The sequence below is a fragment of the Bubalus kerabau genome, chromosome 1 (assembly GCF_029407905.1).
Source record: "Bubalus kerabau isolate K-KA32 ecotype Philippines breed swamp buffalo chromosome 1, PCC_UOA_SB_1v2, whole genome shotgun sequence".
In the NCBI taxonomy this organism is placed as follows: domain Eukaryota; kingdom Metazoa; phylum Chordata; class Mammalia; order Artiodactyla; family Bovidae; genus Bubalus; species Bubalus kerabau.
Genome location: NC_073624.1, coordinates 10,746,443 through 10,767,672, shown reverse-complemented (window position 1 = coordinate 10,767,672; position 21,230 = coordinate 10,746,443). Strand labels below are relative to the sequence as shown.

General features: G+C 51.4%; 1 protein-coding gene across 21 annotated transcripts in view; it reads right to left on the bottom strand.

Annotated features, from left to right (window-relative positions):
• MICAL3 (microtubule associated monooxygenase, calponin and LIM domain containing 3) overlaps nt 1–21,230 on the bottom strand; it is a 156,535-nt gene that overhangs the window by 89,840 nt on the left and 45,465 nt on the right. The window contains exon 2 of one of the 21 annotated variants that reach the window (XM_055567357.1): nt 19,967–20,037. The exons of the other annotated variants lie outside the window; for them this stretch is intronic. The gene's annotated coding sequence lies outside the window, so the exon portion shown is untranslated. The remainder of the gene's footprint in view (nt 1–19,966; nt 20,038–21,230) is intronic. 21 annotated transcript variants of the gene reach the window in all.

Sequence of the window (21,230 nt, the reverse complement as noted above, 5' to 3'; positions counted from 1 at the left end):
ACGAGAGCACACCCAGGCAGGTGCGGTGCAGCGCTCAGGGCCCGAGGGAGTGGTTCTCTAAACAACTCTGACATATAACTTACACACCATAAGAGTCATCTGTTTTAAGTGTATGATTCAATGGTTTTTTAGTAAATTTACCAAACTATGCAACCATTGCCACAACAGTTTTAGAAGAACATTTCCATCAATCTCGCGATGTTTTTAATAACTTCCCAATCTGAAGATGAATCTGTTTCAACAGGTGTTAGGCTGTTGAGTAGGAAGGCAGTACTCACTGCCGTTGCTGCCAATTTGCCCATTCTAGGTAACTCAGAAAAGCAGAGTCATGCAACATCTGTCCTTCTGTGCCTGGCTTGTCTCGCTCAGCACAATGTTTCCAATGCTGATTGGCGCTATTTAACACGACTGAAAACTGTTCCACTAATCACACATTGCATGTGTGTGCTCATCCACTAATGGGACACCTGGGTCGTGTCCACTTTCTAATTGTCAATAATGCTGCTGTGGACATGGGTGTATGAGTTTGTAGACCCCACCACAACTCTGTAATCCAATTTGTATGTCGTGTTTCTTCCAAAGTGGTCTTTCTAAGCAAAGCTCATCATTTTGCTGACAGACTGAACTCCTTAGCTGCTAGTAGCAGCCTACTCTCCACTCCCAACACGCACCTATCTCTAACTATCTATCTGCTGCTTCAAGAAGCCGCCTCATTCCTCCCTGCGCGGCGTGGTTCATGGTCAAGGACATGCTTCCCCACCGCACACACACAGTCAACCCCCTCGGGTCGTCTCTGCACAAGGCCAACCACAGCCATGAGGCCACTCACCACCCATGACGGCTTCGGCTCCACGTCCCGTCTAAGGCCCTCTGGACACCTTCGCTCCTCACTTCTCTGGGCACACACCTTTCCCCTGCTCCCTCCCGGCGCTCCTGGAGGTAGCAAGTTCCTCTCAGGTTTCTACCCCCAGAATTTAGCAGAGTGTCAGAGCCACGACAAGCATGCAGATCCCTATGGAATGGATTTTTGGTTTATGAGTACATACTTTGAGCGTTCAAGATAAGTTCCATTTTTAAAAAGCTGTAGAAATACTTGTGCGTCCAATATTTTATTTTTAAAACCACAAATGACGTGAGCTGCTAACATCCAAACCTACAAAATATTAGTTCCCCAAGAAAGGAGCAACAAATAACCACATTTTTCCCAAAGGATTCCTTTCTCAAACATGCCTGGACCCTGATCTGTTTCCAGTTTAAGAAGGAACACACTTCCTTAAAGCCAAAGGGTTACTTGTAATGAAGAAAAGCCTTGTATCCAGAATATTTAAAGGATTTATACAAACCCATAAGAAACCAGCAGATACTCAATGAAAAATAACCAAAATACCTGACTAGGTACTTCACAAAGGACATCCAAATTGCCAGAAAGCATCTGAACAGGTACCCAATATTATTAGTCATCAATAAAATTCAGTCAGAACCACAGTGAGAAACCGCTGCCCACTCATTAGAATGACCAACAACTAGACACTCAGAATATAAGTTCAACAACCAGTGTGTCAACCTACAACCACTTTGGAAAACTGCTCAGTAGTAGTTCCGGAAGTTGAAGAAACTCTAGCATAAAACTCAGACATTCTATTCCTGGGAATACTTCTGAAAGAAATCTATGTCTATATTAACCCAAAGACAAGTACAACAACGCTTATGGCATTACACAGACACACGCATTTATTGTATATAGCATTAGAGTTCACAACACTCTAAAACGCAAGGCACCCAAATACAAAATGAGAAATAAGCAGCAGCAATGGAATACTACTACGAACTACCGCCTCATGCAGCAACGCGGACGACGAGCACAGACCAACGGAGAGCATGAGAAGGCAGATGGGCACAGGAGCGAACACAGTACCAGGCTCCTCTCTGTAGAGACCAAGGACAAACACAAGTCACATCTACGGGCGAGGGAGCTCCCTGGCAGTCCACTGGTTAGGACCCTGTGCTTCACTGCCAAGGGCCCAGGTTCAATCCCTGGTCAGGGAACTAAGAGCCACAAGCCACAGCCAAAAAATCAAAAACAAAAGCCCCCAATCTATGGAGTTGAAGAAGTCCATCAAGAATAATGGCTGGGGCTGGTGGGGTGGAGTCACTGTCAGGGAAGGGGCAAGGGGCGCCAGTGGGACCCTGCTCTGGACGGTGTCACATGGGTGGCCAGGCAGCGCTGTGTCAGTTTGGTTCAGCTGGGAACTATGTTTCCCAGAACCCCCAGAGCTCTGAGTTAGAACTGGTCAGAAATGCGACTCGTACAAGGTTTGGAGGCCACACCTTTCCGAAGGTCTCAACAGTCGGATGTGCAGATGAATAGAGACAGAGGCGCCGGGGTTCCAGCCCATCCTTGCTCTCCCTCCATTCCAACCCAGCTCTCCCTTCTCGCCGCTGACCCTGCTGCCCACCAGCAGTCCCCGCCAGCACCAGACCCCGGTGAGCCCCACTGGACAGCAGGTCTCCAGGAGCTCTGACCTGTCCACCCACACTGATGCCTTGGGCAGACTGAAGAGGGACTCCCCTGTGACCTCCAACCCCTCATCTGGACTGTCACTGCCCCAACACCTCCCACGGTGGGGAAGGTCCGACTTCTGTAAGAAATCCCTGTCTCCCAGATTTCATACCGATCGGCTCCCAGCTGAGCGACGGACGCATGCAGAGGTGTATATATACATACACATCTGTGTGTGTGTGTGTGTGTGTGTGTACACACACATGACTTGTAATACTTAAGATTTGTGCACTTTAAGAACATACGTTGCTGCTGCTGCTGCTAAGTTGCTTCAGTCGTGTCTGACTCTGTGCAACCCCATAGACAGCAGCCCACCAGGCTCCGCCGTCATTCAGTTCAGTTCAGTTCAGTCCCTCAGTCGTGTCCTATTCTTCGAGACCCCATGAATCGCGCAGCACACCAGGCCTCCCTGTCCATCACCAACTCCCGGAGTTCACTGAGACTCACGTCCATCGAGTCAGTGATGCCATCCAGCCATCTCATCCTCTGTCGTCCCCTTCTCCTCCTGCCCCCAATCCCTCCAGCATCAGAGTCTTTTCCAATGAGTCAACTCTTCGAATGAGGTGACCAAAGTACTGGACTTTCAGCTTTAGCATCATTCCTTCCAAAGAAATCCCAGGGCTGATCTCCTTGAGAATGGACTGGTTGGATCTCCTTGCAGTCCAAGGGACTCTCAAGAGTCTTCTCCAACACCACAGTTCAAAAGCATCAATTCTTCGGCACTCAGCCTTCTCCCCCGTCATACCACCATTAAAAAAAAAAAGTCAAGAAACAAACAAAACCAGGACCTTTTTGCCCATGTCCTGAGAGAACAGACTCTGGGCAGCACACGCCACTGGAATCTGCACCGCACCCCTCACACCAGTGAAGGACCTGAAGCAGCGCTGCTGGCCAAGACCTGGGGCAGCCCGCTGGGTGCGGCCAGAGCCTAGGGGTGTGCTTCTGGACACCAACAGAACATGTGCTCCCTGCCTGGCAGCTGCCGACTCCCTAGCATCAAGTTCCAAAGTCCAGAGGGGGCTTCCCTTTGGAAGGGGAGACTCAGCACAGCCCCTGTGCACCTGGGGTCTCAAATGGGCGGGAAGGCATGGGGACAGGGGCTGCAGAGACAAGGCAGCAGTCCAGCCTGTCCAGAGCCACAGGCTGGCGCTGCTACAGCGGCCTGGGGCACCGCACAAGAGTCAGTCCCCAGACTCACTGCTTTCCAGAAGACCCACACGTTTTGCTGACATTTACTCCCTCATAGCTCAGTCAGTAAAGAATCTGCCTGCAATGCAGGAGACCCAGGTTCAGTTTCTCTGTCAGGAAGATCCCCTGGAGAAGGAAATGGCAATCCACTCTAGTATTCTTGCCTGGAAAATCCAATGGACAGAGGAGCCTGGTGGGCTACAGTCCATGGGGTCACAAGAGGCGGACATGACTTAGGGACTAAACCAACCAACCAACTCCATTCAGCAAATCGTTTATTGAATGAGCGGTATATATCAGGTCTGACACTTGGCTTTGAAATTACGAAGGTGAATAAAAATACAGTGACTGTCCCTGTGGGCTTCCCAGGTGGCTCTCGTGGTAAAGAACCCACCTGACAATGCCGGAGACATAAGAGATGCGGCTTTGATCCCTGGGTGGGGAAGATCCCCTGGAGGAGGATATGGCAACCCACCCCAGTGTTCTTGTCTGGAGGATCCCAGGGACAGAGGAGCTTGGTGGGCCACAGTCCATAGGGTCGTAAAGAGTAGGACATGACTGAAGCAACTTAGTGCATACACATGCATGCCTGCCAGGCTGGATGAAGCACAAGCTGGAATCAAGATTGCCAGGAGAACTATCAATAACCTCAGATATGCAGATGACACCAGCTTAATGGCAGAAAGCAAAGAAGAACTAAAGAGCCTCTTGATGAACGTGAAAGAGGAGAGTGAAAAAGGTGGCTTAAAACTCAACATTCAGAAAACTAAGATCATGGCATCCGGTCCCATCACTTCATGGCAAATAGATGGGGAAACAATGGAAACTGTGACAGACTTTATTTTGGGGGGCTCCAAAATCACTGCAGATGGTGACTACGGCCATGAAATTAAAAGACACTTGCTCCTTGGAAGAAAAGTTATGACCAACCTAGATAGCATATTAAAAAGCAGAGGCATTACTTTGCCAACAAAGGTCTGTTTTGTCAAAGCTACAGTTTTTCCAGTAGTCATGTATGGATTTGAGAGTTGGACCATAAAAAAAAGCTGAGCACTGAAGAACTTATGCTTTTGAACTGTGGTGTTGGAGAAGACTCTTGAGAGTCCCTTGGACAGCAAGGAGATCCAACCAGTCCACCCTAAAGGAGATCAGCCCTGGGTGTTCAATGGAAGGACTGATGTTGAAGCTGAAACTCCAATACTTTGGCCACCTGATATGAAGAGCTGACTCATTGGAAAAGACCCTGATGCTGGGAAAGATTGAGGGCAGGAGAAGAAGGGGACGACGGAGGATGAGATGGTTAGATGGCATCACCGACTCGATGGACATTGAGTTTGAGCAAGCTCTGGGAGTTGGTGATGGACAGGGAAGCCTGGCGTGCTGCAGTCCATGGGGTCGCAAAGAGTTGGACATGATTGACTGAACTGAACTGAATTAATGCACGCCTGCCCTTATCTGCTGGAGGATACAGACAATAAGCAAATAAGAAAACAGCACATACAAGTGACACCTTCATAGTGCAGGTCTGAACTGCATGGGTCCACTTACATGTAATGTTTGAGGACAGTAAATACTGCAGAGCTACACAGACTGTGGACGGGCAAACCCACAGATACAGGGGCTCCCTAGCAGTTCAGTGAGTAAGACACTGTGCGTCCACTCCAGGGGGCGGGGGTTTGAGCCCTGGTTGGGGAACTAAAGACCTCATACGCTGCATGCATGCATGCTAAGTCGCTTCAGTTGTGTCCAACTCTTTGCAACCCTATGGACTGTAGCCCGCCAGGCTCCTCTGTCCATGGTATTCTCCAGGCCAGAATACTGGAGTGGGTTGCCATGCCCTCCTCCAGGGGATCTTCCCCACTCAGAGATCGAACCCACATCTCTTACATCTCCCTCACTGGCAGGCGGGTTCTTTACCACTTGTGCACCTGGGAAGCCCCATCCATATGCTGCATGGCACAGCAAGAGAAAAACAAAACAAAACAGTAAGAACCTGGAGATCCAGAGGAATCACAGATCGGAGAGCCAAATATAAATTATATGCAGATTAACCCCCGCATCGTTCAAGGGTCAACGATAATTACAAAATATGACTGCCAGGAAGGAAATGCACAGGTTATGGTGACTAACAGGAAGGGACCTGAGACAGGCTGGTCACGGGAGCGTCTCTGAGCAAGTGACTCACAGTAGAGTCGACAGGACAGGAGAGAACAGCCTGGAGCCCCCCGCCCCCACCACTACAAGCTCCCCTCTGGAGTTCTTAACACAGCCTTCCTCCAGAGTGGACAATGTCCATCCCAGACTCTCTCCACTTCACATTTCACAAGGCGTTTCCACACAAGTCGTCTACTTTCTCACACAAGTCTGAGCGCATGTCACCACCTGTCCCTAGTCACAAATGAGCTATCAGCGGCACCGTGATTAATTTCCCTCCATTGCCTCCCTTCCACTTCCTTTCACCATCACTTTTAAGTTAGAAACTCTTCGACTACTTCTTCCAAGGACCCATCAATCCGCTAAGGATATTATTTTAAGTGGGAAAACGCCAAAGTCTAGCTTTCCCACATCTACTTCAGTCCTTACACTTATTGTAAAAAGACAAGTTCAGTCCAAAACAGGGAGAAAAAAAAAAAAAGGATGACTATGGTTAAGAGGTAAAGACACACCACAGGGACGTCTACAGGGTGCCCGCAGGTTTAATTACACTCCAGGATCCGGTTTACATGACCATCCCCAGATCTGTGAGTCCCTAGGGGCAAGGACCACGCCAGATCTCATTCCCAGGACTGTAAGTGGTCAAGACATCAAGGAACCCAACAAGCCACTTAAAAAACACCAGCACTGTTCTCTTTCCCCTCTTGTAAACACTTATAGCAACTAGATTTTAAACTAAATGCAAGACTCTACAATCACTCCCTGTTTTGGAAGGAGAAGGTTCGAGAGACTTTTTGGCCATCTCTTATTGACTGTAATAACTATCACCATTCACTGAACTTCCCCATGTGCCAGCCACGGCACTGGCATGTCACAACGATCTTTACACTTGGTCCTCACACAGTCCCACAAAGAACTCTTATGATCTCACTGTGTACATGAGAAAACTCAACCTCAGACAGTCAGGAGCTTGCCAGCTCGGAAGCTGAAAATGACAACATCTAAACACAGGAGTGCCTCACTCTAAAGCCCACGTTACCCCACCTTTTCCCAAAGGACTCTAACGTGTCCATAGGAGACCAGACACCCGATGGGAAAGGCCAGCATTCTGAGCCTCAGATGCTCCGTATCTGACTTATCACTAACACACCGCCGAGATCAGCAGACTCAGCTCTAGACCAGCAGCTCCGAGCACTTCTAAGGAACAGACCTGGGACCGAGCAGAGCTCCTTTATGACGCTGCCCTTGCCAACATTACATCCGGCAGATAACTGCTGAACTCTGGTGCCAAGTACAATTTTGCACAGAAGATTTGGGTGTCGAGAGGTTTGAGTTCTTTGGTCTAAGACAGTGCTCTGATGACCAGAATCTGAAAGACCTGAGTCGAAGCCGAGCAGAGGGTGGGGCTACTCCTCACTTGTAAAGGGAGTGGACTGTTCTCCCCACCAGTGCCCTGGCTTTGGATGGGCAACCAGTAACACAGGACAAAGACACATCCACACAGGCACTGGAGCGCAGGACTCTGAAGGGAGGCTCGTCCTGCCCTGGCCCCAGCCACCGCGCACGGCAGTGCTGGCTCCCAGCGCAGGGGAGGGCTGCACCGGCGGAAGCCCACACGCCCGGCGAGGAGCAGCGTCCACACAAAAGGGGGGCACACAGAGGGGCTAGCAGGCAGAAGCACGGCCGTGCATCCCTGCCAACCAAGGCCCACAAGCGCTGTCTGGATCGTGGACAGTGGGCTCAGCCAGGGGAAGGGCTCTGACTCACTCTGTACACCTTGTGAAGAACCAAGCAAAAACTAAAGAACAAACCCAGCCTCCTGTCTATGCAGCTCTGAAAGGTGGCATCGGACAGTCATTTCCACACTTAGAAACGGAGGCCCTTCCCGGCTGGAGAGGGATTCGGGATGCCAGGATCCCATCTTCGTATTACATCAGAGCAGCCGTGCTCCTTTAACGCAAACAGTCCCATCACTACTGCCTGTCGACAGGCATGTCCCTCAAGGCAACGTGGAAATAAGAGGCACCCACTGGAAAGACACCGGGAGCCTCGGACCCCACTGCACACACTCACGGTCTGAGCCCCGTGAGGCAGACCCAGGGGTACGTGCTGCAATTTCCTGAAGGACTAACACTCCTCCACGTGGCCCAACAAGGCCAGGCATCCCAACCAGCAGTCCTGCTCTGTGGCTTGGCAGAGACTCCAGTCCAGTCCTGTCCCTCTTATCAGAGCGGTGAGCCCTTTCCGGTCAAGCTTCGTGAAAACAGTCATTAAGGTCAGTGTTAATTCATGTCTGACTGTGAGTCTGAAGGGAGAAAAATGGATTGGAAAAAAATGTGTCCTGAAGTAACTTTTTGGGTTCTTTGGCTGTGATCATATGAAAAATCTCTTAAGACAGGCTTTCCGATGCTCAGGGACAGGCAGCAACGGACCCCCGACGAAAAGGAGAGCTTCATTCAGAGGCTCTGTTCACCAGAGCCGTTGGCTGCAGAGAACCCTGAGGGAGCCTGGCCTCTGCACCCAGACACCTGGAGCAGCTGGACGTGGTGGGTGCCCTGTAGTTCCATCAATCCTCCCTTCTGGCCAGTATGAGGCGAGCCCAGCCCAGTGTTCACTAAAGCAGTCCTGACCAGCTGGGCCCACTCTGCTGGAAGCCCAGCAGCCCACCTGCACCACAGCAGGCCAGAAGGTCCAAGGGGAAGGCCCGCCCCATCAGGCCCCTAAGAGTAAAGTCACAAGTAACCTTTGCTCCCCGGGCTCTTTAAACAGGAGGCGACACTCTGGGGCTGCACCATCCCCTTAATGCACACGTCAGAGCTGGCGCTCTAGCTAAGTTTTACCTCTATGACGAAAGCATGTTGACAGCAAGAGTCCCTAATCTCTATGAGGAACCAAGTGAAATTTTTCCAATTCTTGTGTATTCTCCTGAAGTTAACTCCTCTTCCTACGCTTTCTTGGGCCACTAGAATAGGTTCCTTGAAAATGCCTCTATCCTTCTTTTATCAGAGAAGATTAAGGCAGAAAGAACAAAACCCCTTCAGTGTAGAAAGTACTCTTGTGCGCTCACAAAAAACAAAGGCTCTCTCCAGGCACGAGGCGGCTCCCTACTCCGGGCCTGGGCTGAGCCTTCAGAGTAAATCAGAGCTGTCTGCAGCCTCGGTTCGGCCCCGACCTCTTTCTCTTCCCTCTGAGAGCATGAACTAGAAGCAACAGAAGAGCCAGAGTTCCACAGTCTGCATTCTGGGGGCCTGTCCCACCGCGAGAACAGGCAGTCCGAGCTTTGTGCCATGACATCAGCCACCCATCAATGGCGAGAAGGTCAGGTTCTGTCTATGGAACCAACCACTGCGAACTGCAGAAGACTGTCAAACTGCAGAAGGCAGTGCAGGCGTTAGAGAGGGCTTTCTTTTACCCTGTGTTCGTTACACAGAAAGTGAGAAGAACAGGGGAAACCTTTTTTATGGAAAAAACAAAGAACCCCCCCCCCCACTTCCCTAGGTACTAGCACAGCCCACATAGGACCCTGTACCTGGGCCAGGAAGGAAAGTGGACGCCTTTGTCTGTGAGGCGCTGGATGGAATCTTCCCAGGGCCCCTGCCAGGAACACAGCCAGAGGGTTAGAAAAGTGTCTGCTTTTTTTCCCCCTCTTTTAACCTGAGTGCGCGCGCATGTGCATGTTTTCAAATAGGGCTCCAAAGTACTGAAGAGAACGTGGAATAAAAAAGAAAATACTTTGGTTGTCCAGACATTAATTAAAAAATCTCTATCCAGAAACTAGACAGTTTTGACCTGTGCATCACGGCTGGTTCTTGATACTTGGTTATTTTCAGTCCATTTTCGTCCCAGAAAATACCGTCCAGCTCATGAATGAAGCCGTTTAGCCAAGGTTAGAATATGCGAGGAGACGGGGGTGGCAGAGGACACAGGGCTCCGAGAGTGGGGATAAGGAGCAAACTAACAGAGCAAACATTGTCTACAGCCGCGCAGCCCGGCGAATGTGCCCTCTCCGCCTGTTTGAGCAAATTATTACATTAAGTCCCAAACAATGACATCGAGGCAGGGAGAGCGGCCGACCCAGCCTCCGCTTTGCGGGTGGCACCAGGGCCACATTCCATGCAAGTCCGCCCCAGCGATGGTCCGTGCCAACAGCTCTCCTGGGCACCCACCATGGGGGTGCTGGGTACAGCCAGACAAGTCATCACCCGGATTAAAGGCCGAAGCGACCGGGTTTCCAGAGGCGGACACTGCACCCATACACGTACCGCTTTGTGAGAAGGCACAAGGCAGGTGTTTCAAGACACATTTTTCAATGAAACAGGGCGAGGCCGCACACGTCAGGGGAAACACAGGCTGCTGGACCTCGCACAGCTCACTGCTGACAGTGTCACTGCTCCCTCCGAGCCGCTACACATCGATATAAACGATACACACACATCAGAGGCCAGGAAACATAAACATCTCAGAGCACTGGGCTCTTCTTTCTTTTTAAACAGCATGACTAGATGTAAAATTCAGACTAAAGGGTAAGCCCATCAGCACATGGGCTTCCCTTGTGGCTTAGCTGGTAAAGAATCCACCTGCAATGCAGGACACCTGGGTTCGATCCCTGGGTTGGGAAGATCCCCTGGAGAAGGGAAAAGCTACCCAACTCCAGTATGCTGGGCTGGAGAATTCCCTGGACTGTATAGTCCATGGGGTTGCAAAGGGTCAGACACGACTGAGCGACTTTCACTTTCATCAGTATGTGCTCTGACATTAGTCGGGCCAGAACTCCCCTTCTCCCCTCCCCAGGATGCCCTGCCCTCCCCCGGTCCCTGCCCTCTCCTCTCCCCAAGCGGCTTCCCTGGGGCCGACAGCCAGGACCTGTGGAGTGGAGCTGACAGCCCAGGTCTGAGAACCACGCTGTGTTTCCCTGTCCCTCACCCACTGAGGGACACGAAACGGACATTCAGAGGACTCCCTGGCCCCAGTCCACCCAGAGGCACACCCTGCAGCACGCAGTAAGCCCCCAGGCAGGACAGTCACCTGTCCTCTGTCATTTATACCCCACAGCTCCCCAAGAAAGCAAAGAAGATCAGCAGAAGAAACTGTTCCCTTCTACCCGACAAGCTACTCCTTGAGGCTTAGATGTCGAGGGTAGTGTGGACCCCTCTGCTCAAGGGGAAGAGGGGCTCAGAGAGCAGTGGCCCCCCTCCCAACAAGCCCACCACATGCTTCCCCACCCAACCAAGAATACCGTTCCAGCCCCGCCCACCCACATCAGAGACCACAGAGACAAAAGAAGAGGCCACACTTAACTGGCTGACCAAGATAAAGGGATGACGTAAGTCATAAAAGCCAAGCACCCGGCAAGTTCCTCACTGCCCCTCGGGACAGGGGAAGGTCTGGCCACGAGCCATGCCAGGGCAGGGTCAGGGCCAGGGGCAACTTTGGAGAGGGCACGGCTACTTTCTCAGGTCACAGGGACACACAGCAATACCCTTATGAAGTTGTCAGGATCTAGTCTGACAGGACAGAAAGTCCTTCCCATTAAAGAAGGTGCTGCCGGCGAGAAGGAAGAAGCAGCCGCGGGTGTAGAGGACCGGGGGCAGGTGGCATCTCAGGCCGCAGGTCTGCCTTGGAGGCTCCTCTGGCCACCCTGGGAGTGTGGACAGGAAGTGGGACCCTCACCGGCTCTCACACAGCAGCGCCACTTCCATCTGCTCTAGCGCCTGCAGGCACGGAAGACTTGGTTTTCTGTAGTTTGGTGGGGGGAACTCTTTGAACAAAAAGGGGAATGAGGCAGCTTATCTATCCTATTATAAGAGCTGGCACCACTGGCTTTGACCCTGGCTCTGCAGCTGGTACGCCTCCCATGTGAGCAAGGGTCCAGGCTGGGTACTTACTGCACAGACAAGACTAAGGGAAATCCTTCCACTTAGGGCCACAAGAGCTCCTTGTAAATGGGACACATGTGTCAAGAATCTCTCGGGAAGAGCTTCTGTGGGACACCTACCCACAGTCCCGGAATCTCAGCACCTGACACAAGGAACCATCTGAGTGTCACACTCGTGGACACACGCACATACATTCACACGCACACACCCAGAATCACCAGGGGACAGCGTCTAAAACCCCTGGGCAATTTGGGAGCGTTCCTCTTATCTGGGACACAGACTAAAAGCCTACACTTTGTGGTGATGTCTGTTTCTTTCTTCCTTTTTATGAGGGTTGATTTACTTTCTCTCTTTTGTTCCAAAAGCAACACTCTGCTTCGAGCCCAGTTATCACAGGAGGACCACATCTGAGCTGAGGCAGCAGTAAACTGGTTCTTAGAAGCCGCCTATTTTTAACCTCTGGTCCTTCCTGCCCTCTTCCCAAGGGAGCGCCCCTCCCTCTGCCCTCCTGCGAACAGCTCTGCCAGGGCAAAGGGCACTCACACCAAGCGGGAAGCGGGGTGGGAGCCCTGGAGCTGCCCCCACACACGTCAGACAGCAAAGAGGTGGACAGAGGAGCCTGGTGGAGGAGCAGGAGGGAAGACGTTTTTTTAAATCACAAAGAAAAGTGGGTGGCAACCTACTCCAGTGTTCTTGCCTGGGAAATCCCATGGACAGAGGTGCCTGGCAGGCTACAGTCCACAGGGTTGCAAAGAGTCAGACATGACTTAGCAACTAAAGAAAAACAGTTGAATTACAGTGTGGTGTTAATTAGTACTGCACAGCAAACTGACTGCACATCTATACAACATTACGCACCTTCCTTTTCATATTACTTTCCATTACGGTTTGTCACTGGACATTGAATACAGTTCCCCATGCTGTACAGCAGGACTTTATTGTTTTATTGATTCTATATATACCAGTGCATCTGCTACTCCCAAATTCTCAACCCAAACCTCTCCCACCCCCTTCCCCCTTGGCAGCCATCAGTCTGTTCTCTATGTCCCTGATTCTATTTCTGTTTCATAGACAGATTCATCTGCATTGTCATATTTTTTGACTGACCTTTCTGCTTTTTTATAAGGACCCTTGTGATTACATCGGAACCACCTGAATAAACCAAGACAATCTGGTCTCTTGAGAACAGACACACTATACGAAAAGTTGTCCTCACCCGTCTAGGACCGGAGCACTGCTCTGGGCCACGCAGCGGGCCTGGACGCCTGTCTTCTCTGTCTCTCAGGCACAGTAATCCTGCAGCCCACAAGCCCTCTTGGCGGGCTGAACCAGACAAGACAGCTCCTCACCCTGCAGTGACCATGCCTGCCCACGGGCATGACCACAGCTCCCCTGAGACGGTCAGCCTTCTAGCTTCACCACTAGCTTTTCCTGTGGGGAACACAGGAAAGAGGCGGACACCTGCCTCCCTCTAAACTCCAGGACATGCCTCTTTTCACGAGACCTCGTGCTATCTCATCCCTGTAACTGTCACAGAACTGCCAACCTCTACTGAAGAGTGAATTCTGCTAATTCTGGTTTTCCACTGACCTGTCATTGTAAATTACAAGTATAGGAAGAAGTCTCAATCCCTCAAAAGTTAAAATTTTTAACATGACTCGGAACAAGGTTCAAACGAAGCAGGTGAAATAGATCCAAAGCATAAGATAAGGTAAATCCTCTATTTTATTTTAAAGCAAGAGTAAAGAAAATGAGGAAAAGAATCTGAAAAAAATGTGTGTGTGTGTGTGGCTGAGTCACTTCGCTGAGCACCTGTAAGTAACACAACACTGTAAATTAACTATACTTCAATTTAAAAATGGAGGAAGAAGAAATGAGATCACTTTTTTAAAAAAGAGCCTAGAAATGATAGTCTAGCTGATAAACTCAGTGATTTTCATCTTCAGAGAGACTGACATCTGTGAATTCACCCACACATGTACTTACACCCTGCCTCTCGAGGTGCAGACAGCCCGCGGCCACCAGCAGACAGAGCCGGGTCTCCAGGTCCTCTAGCCTCCGCTCCAACTCTGAGTACTGTACGCACTGTATCACAGCAGGTCCCAAAGCCGAGCCCCCGATGCCTGTGCCACCCCTCTCCCCTCCTACCACCTGCCCTAGAATTAGAAATCTTCTGTAACCTGCCAAGTCCCCCTGCCCGTCCCTGACCAGAGAAAGTGCAAGAGCTTGGGGAAGGATGGCCCACTGTGAGTCACAACTGTGCTGCCTGTCTCACTGCATTTCTGAGAGTTCCCAGGGCAGCCCTTTAGGTCAGGTTGCACCGTTCAGGAGTTCTGCCCATGCGTCTGCAGCAGTGTAAACCCTGGGTGGTGGGGGCCATGGGAGCACGGTGCTCCAAGGCAGCTGCTCCCCCCAAACCTCACACCTCAGCCAGGCACCTCCCTGAGAGTGGTGTTTTGGGGGACACTGAATACACAAGACAGGAACCGTGTCCCCAGAGGTTAGGGCACATCCTGGAAACCACGAGACAACAAGGGGGCAGATGGAACATGATCCTTGGAGAGCTGTCTCCATTCCAGTCCTTTTGCAGAACAGGGGACCACTCAGAGGTCGGCAAGCAGCTTCAGAACTTACAGTGACTGGCAAGTCCATCAGCGATTTACTCTGGACCTTCTGGCTCCACATACTGAGTATATGTGCCAGACGCTGGGGCATGCTTCACCTACATTATCTCCTCTTATCTTCAGAATAGCACTAAAAGCGTGATGCCGCCCTCATTTTAGAGATCAGACCGTTAAACTCGGGTTTGAGAGGATTACCAAGGTCACACAGGTGAGGGCTGGGAGCCCATCTCCGGAAGGCCAGGGGGCTCCAGTGCCTGTGCCCTTCCACAGGGGTCACCCCACGTGACGCATGCAGATTTACCGTGAACCCTCTTGGTCCTCTTGCTCCTGTAGCAGCACATTTTTATGAGCGTGCATGTCACCCCCTCATATAATCTCCTACATGCTGACAAATCTCTTAAATGAAGAGCAACTACCCAGTCTACCCACAGGCATTGAGTAGTGCCCGCTCTGTGCTACGATCGCATCAGATACTGCCAAGAGATCAAAGAGAAAACAAGATAAATTTGTAAAGGGGAGGAAGAAAGAGCGAGACGGTTACTACTAACACACGGTGACAAACACGACCAGAGGCCCGCGAGCAGGCGCTCCTCTGCACATGCCCACCACCCAGGAACCGTCAACGCAGGTTCAGACGCCACAGCTCTGAACAAGCTCCCTATCAGCAAGGGGCCAAAGAATTCTGAAGGGTGAGTTGGGCTGGAGTGCTCTGGAAAGGTAAAGAGGTGAAGCAGAAACAGCCTTTAGATTCAGAGGAATGAGGAGAATTGGAGAAGTTCGCAATACAGTGCTGGGATGAGAGAAAATAGCATTTTAAACGCAGCAAAAAAAAAAATTCAGGCAAAGGAGAATTGTGAAACACAGGTCATTCAGAGGACAGCTGTCTGTGTAAAAAAGATAAAACTATTCCTAAACTGCCTGACCCCTGAGGTGACAGGGATTATGAGACAACTCTCTGGAAGAGCCCTGAGTGGCCTGAGAGTAAGTTCGCGGCAGAGAGTGACTTCAGTGTGCTGGTCCAGTAAAGGGCAACACCCGTGACCACATCTACAGAAGATGGGCCCAGCCACTCAGCCACTTGGTGACTGAGGTTTACGGCCATGAACTTGGGCACACACCCAGCCACTAGCCAAAGAATGTTCATGAGACATTTTTAAACACTTTCATCCCATAATGAACAGGAAAGGAAATCCCACTGTCAGCTCCACCCTGTGTCAGCCTCCTAAAAGAAGGGCTTCCCAGAAGAAGAGCCAGGATAGTGGGCTCCAACTGTGCCATCTGCTGACGTGGCCCCACTTCCCGGCTGGGTCACTTCCTCTGCCGTCTCAGACCGAGTGGCTCTGCATGCCCAGTAAGCTCCTCAGCAAACAGACGTGAGTGCCCAGATGCAGGAGAGGTCACCAGGCATCCTGACAGCATGCACACTCTGGAGAGGCAGGGCGGCTCATTGAGAGCTGTGCTCCCCTTCGGGAACAGGGCTGTGACACAGGGCTCGTTTTATACGTAACACAGCCGCTCTCAACCCACCTGGACAATTTCAAAGTGGAAGCTACAACCCGAGCCCTACCCACCCTACAGTGCTTATCAATTTCAGCAATGTCTGGGAAATGCTTCGTAAGCTGTGAAGTACTAGAAGAACACAATTCTTCCCTTAGAGCGTCTGAGAAATCAGAGGCCCTTTACGGCACTCCTCCTTTCTTGTCAGCACCCCACTGTCCCTATCTGGTATTTAATATCCTTTTCACCAAAGCAAAAACTCAAAGCACAAAGAAGAAACCACAGATTTATTGGTCAAGGTCAAACACCAAATACATGACTTTGGAGGAATGAAAGCCACGGCTCAAGGTTGTCATGAAGTCAAACATCTTTCGTTGTGGGAGAATAAGAGAGCCATCTCCTAATTCGCCGCTAGAGGTTCAATGTTCTGGGCCCTCCTAAAGGTGCCCTGCAGTCACGCCCTGGGACGACACTGGCGTGGCCACCCAACAGCCTCAGTGCCGAGCGCTGCGGAGCTGATCCGACGTCTCCGTGGGCCACCCCAGCCATGCACACAGGAGGCAGCTTCCTTTTCTGTAGACAGGCCCAGACTAGCTTCGTGATTAGACCTCCTGGGGGCAGCCAGTCCCCACATCCAGAGTGGTGGAAGCTTAGGCCAGCACCCCTCCTTGCAGACCCTTCAGACAATTGTGCATCCTCATTTCCTTAAAGCATCACCGAGCCCCAGCGTCTAGACGAGAAAGCTCTGGAGCAGGTGGGCAGCTCCACCTGCCCAGCAGCCTCCTCCAATTCCCCGCCACTCTCCACTCTCCTAGCCTTTAAAGTCTGCCCAGCTCTAGAATGGAGAAGGCAGAATTAATCCACCCTGGGTCCATGTGGGGGAAACGGAGGGAGGAGTGGAAATAGAGGAAAAAAAAAAAATCAAACCACCCATCAGTCAGTCTACCAAAACCCTCTGAGCTTCCATGATTTGCTGTGAAGAGAGGAGCCTGCACACGAGCTGGCACATCCTGCAAGGCAGGGCCACACCCAGGGTCCCGGCAGAGCCCCAGCAAGCAGAAGGTACTGCCCTGCGGGCCTACACAAGACCAAGAAGCCTCATTCAACCCAACTCTGTCCCACCCCATCCATGTGACCCTGGGGGAGCTTCTTAGCCTCTGTTTCCTTAAGGCTGGGACATCCATAAAGTGCCTCTTACAGGGCCAGACACACGGCAAATACTCGATAAAGGCCTCAGAAGACAACAGTGCTGGCGGGGACTCTGCCTTCCAGCCTTACGTCAGGAAGTTGACGGCAACGTCAAATTCAAACACTTCCATTCAAGAGACCTCGTGAGTGCACCGTTCTCAGTGGAAAGCAGTCTTCTGACATCTTTCCTGCTCTTTCCTGGGCATCAGGTCTGAAGGCAGACAAAAACATCCAGTTAAATTTCCCGTACATCCACAAGGCCTGACTCAGACTCCAGCAGAAGAAAACAGGAACTTGGCTAGCTAAAATAAACCGAACACAAGAACCTCTCTGAAGCTAACTCTCAAGAACAAGTAGAGAAGGAGGGGACATAAAGCAACTCTACACAAGCCAAGAATACCCCTCCCCAGGAAAGAAGGGACATGACAGGCCAGACCCCAGGGATGCGTGACCTCCCGAGGAGCCACCAGGCCTCCGATGAGACACTATATCTTAGCCGTCCCTATAATTTCTATGACGCAGGAGCAGGGGGTGGTAGGGATCAATATTCCAATATCCAACAAACAAGAAACCCCTAGTTTCAGTGTTGAGAAAAAGAAGAGTCATTTAAAGAACACTGTGCCAAAGAAGCGGGGAAGGCGATGGCACACCACTCCAGTACTCTTGCCTGGAAAATCCTATGGACGGAGGAGCCTGGTGGGCTGCAGTCCATGGGGTCGCTAAGAGTCGGACACGACTGAGTGACTTCCCTTTCACTTTTCACTTTCATGCATTGGAGAAGGAAATGGCAACCCACTGCAGTGTTCTTGCCTGGAGAATGCCAGGGACGGGGGAGCCTGGTGGGCTGCCGTCTATGAGGTCACACAGAGTTGGACACGACTGAAGTGACTTAGCAGCAGCAGCAGCAGTACCAAAGAAGTACAGTGTTTAGACAAAATGCTGTGTCAGGAAACTGACTGAAAGGAGGTGGGAATTCACCTCCTGCTGTAATACAAGCTCCACAAGGGGAAGGAGTTTTATCTGTTTGGCTTGCAGCACCTAGAACCATGCTTGGAACCTAGAGGCACTCAGACACTTGTCGAGTGAACAACAGGAAGAAGTGGCATCTGTACGACATGATTAAGGGCACAGACCATGAGTCAAATAGAGTTAGATTCCAATCCTGCCTGGTTCTGTTACTTAAGTCTCAACCTCTCGGAAATTCAAAACCCCCATCACAGGATTTTTGTTAAGGATTAAATGACAATGTGTTTAGCCACTCAGAATGCCTAGCACACAGGAAGCTCTCGGTAAATGGTGGCTCAGCTATTAATATAATCATCTCCTCTCTCCCGCCCCACTCCTCAAACTCCCTGGTCGGAGGGAGAAAAGAGAGGCAGAGTATCAGAGCGCTGGCCTGGGGCCTGCTCCAGCCTAACCCGCATCACGTGTGTCTGCCCCACCCCCAACAGCCTCTCTGCCCTCCTGTTCCCATGAGACCAGTGCCCACCCGTCCCTTCTCCACAGGGAGCGCCTTCTGTCCTGAGGAGGTGGACATCAGCACAGCCAGACAGCAGGCACCCCCAACCCCGACCCCTGGGAGAAGCCAGCGCAGCGCGAGAGACAGACGTCGTCTGAAAAGGCTCCCAGCCGACAGCCCGCTGCAGCTAAGAGCCAGGACGGCCTCCCACCACTCCCACACGGATCCCCCACCAGCGGCCCTAACATACTAACAGGGTTTTTACAAATTAGCACTTTATCAAGCTGCTAAGACCACCATTTCCTAAGCTGAGCCGCACGATTCTCCCGACAGCTCCACGCAAATGCGCGCCACAGCTCAAGGAATCAGGACAACTTGCCGGACAACTTCAGCTGGGGTGGGAGGGAGAAACAGCTCCTGCCCGAAGGGCCCCCAGCTGGCATCTCAGAGCTGCTGAAAATTCAAACTGCAAAAAGATCTGAGACAGCCCCAATTAACTCACCGAGCTGAGCATAGGATCCAGGTTTCCTGAGGACATATGTGCAGAGAACCTAGGAATTTCAGACTTACAGTCCTAAGCCAAAATCCTGGACCATTAGGTGGTGGTTGTGAATGTGTACGTGCAAAAGGGGAAGGAATGAGCAGGAAACTGACTCCTACGTGTGTCCTCTGCACTGCTGACCTCCCAGGAGACACAGCTGCAGAGGGACACACGTCAGCTTCTCACCCTAGTGACACCGCACCCTCTCATCCGAGGTCCCAAAATCACACCCACTCGTCCAAGGTCCCAACACTGCACCCTGACAGACACTGCACTCTCTCTTCCGAGGTCCCCAAACCACACCTTCTCATCCAAGGTCCTATAGCAGTGAGTGAAGCAGCAAAGCCAGGGGGGCACACATCAGGATCACAACTTCTGAACAAACAGGGCTCAGGGAGGGGAGGAGAGCACAAGATGTGAGAGGAGCAGCCCCCCAGGTGTGCTCAGGCCTGCCTTCCCTGCCCCTGCTGCCAACGAAGACGTCACCTCCAGAAACAATACACCCCTCCACCCACCGTGCTGCCAACTGACTCCCGCACCTGGATTATCATTCAACTGGAAGGAGAGACAGAGAAAGAATCCGTGACCGTCTCTATGCACGTGGGAGGCAGGGCAGGAGGGGGTGGACCCTCAGGGAGCAGGGCACACTCGTCAGACACACCAGCTCCAGCAAAGAGGTCAGACACACACACTCACCACAGTAGGACTTCTTGCTGAGCAACTGACCCCCAGCTCCACCAGGGCCAGCAACGTTACAAAACCCCACTTCCCAGCCCTCCTCGAAGCTGGCTGTGACCGTGTGTTCCACGTGCTGGCCAACAAGATGTGGGAAGAAGTATGTGAGCCTTCCAGAAAGACTGCTTTTGGGGAGCTTCTCACCTGGAGCTTCTCCGTCTCAAAGAAGATCACCTTTTTGTCTTTCTTTCCATTTCCTCCCTTTTGTGTTTTTCCTAGAAACAGAAAGATAATGGCTGGAGCTCTGGCAGCCATGTCTGACCAGACATGGTAAACTAGAGGAAGGCGATCACGTGTCAGGGCAGTGGAGTTAAGTCCGTTACACTCTCACCTGGCAGTCCACGGGGGTGGACCACATGCTGCAGCTAAGCGGACCAGAACTTCTCTCTTTTCAGACAGAAGGAGCCGTCCTGATGACCATGGAAATGGCTACCGGCTGAGCCTCCCACCTCCGAGCTTCTCTACATAATGGAGAAAACCTTCTTACACGTTCAGGCCCTATTCTGCACTGACCTTTATCTACTAAGGGAAGCTCTGAAGGAGACAGAATGGTGCACGGTCCTGCATGGAGACAGGACAGACTCTGACTGGTGTCTGCTTACACAGAGCAACCTTGGCTGGACGTTCCTAAGTGGAAGCCCTGCTACTAAAAAAGAAGCAGAGCTTTTCTTGGAGTTAAGAGGAAGGAAGCTTCATCCTCAAGAAACCAAATATTCCACATCACCCATAACTGACTCTCAGAAGAAACTGACCCAGTGAGGGGGCATGGATTTGATCTCTTGGGTGATATTAACCTATAGATATTCCTCAGCAATTAAAATATTGCAAACCCCATGACTACCAACTTCTAATGCTTTCAGGCCAGCTTATCTCCTACCACCTTCTGCAGAAAAGCCTCACCATCACAGAGCCAGCAAACCTCGAACCCTTTCATTAACTCACCAACTAGCACACAGCCTTCCTCGGGGTGGTGCTCAGTTCATGTGCTGCTCTGTCCCCAAAATGCAAACGGCTGACAGGGACAACAGGGCTGGAGGCAGTTATGGAAGAAGGAGATGGAACTGTCCTCCCTGCAAAGTGTCGCCCCTGCTGGCCCAACCTCACCTCTTCTGCTAAAGCAGGAGCAGACGCACTTCTCTGCCCCAGAGCCAAGGTCAAGTTGAACTGTCCAAGAGTGAGAAAGACCATACTACGGTCACACTGCAATCGACAGGGCCAGAACAGGCCAGAGAATGGGGCTCAGGCGGTGGTGGGTGGCCTTGGGGCCTGTTTTGCAGCACGTGTGATTTACAGTGACTGCCTACCCTTTGCAGAGGGGAGGCGAAGGCAGGAGGATTTTTTCATGTCAAATATTAAGTAGGTTAAGGAAATAAATTCCCCCGAGTAGGGACAGAATCCTTCTAGGGCA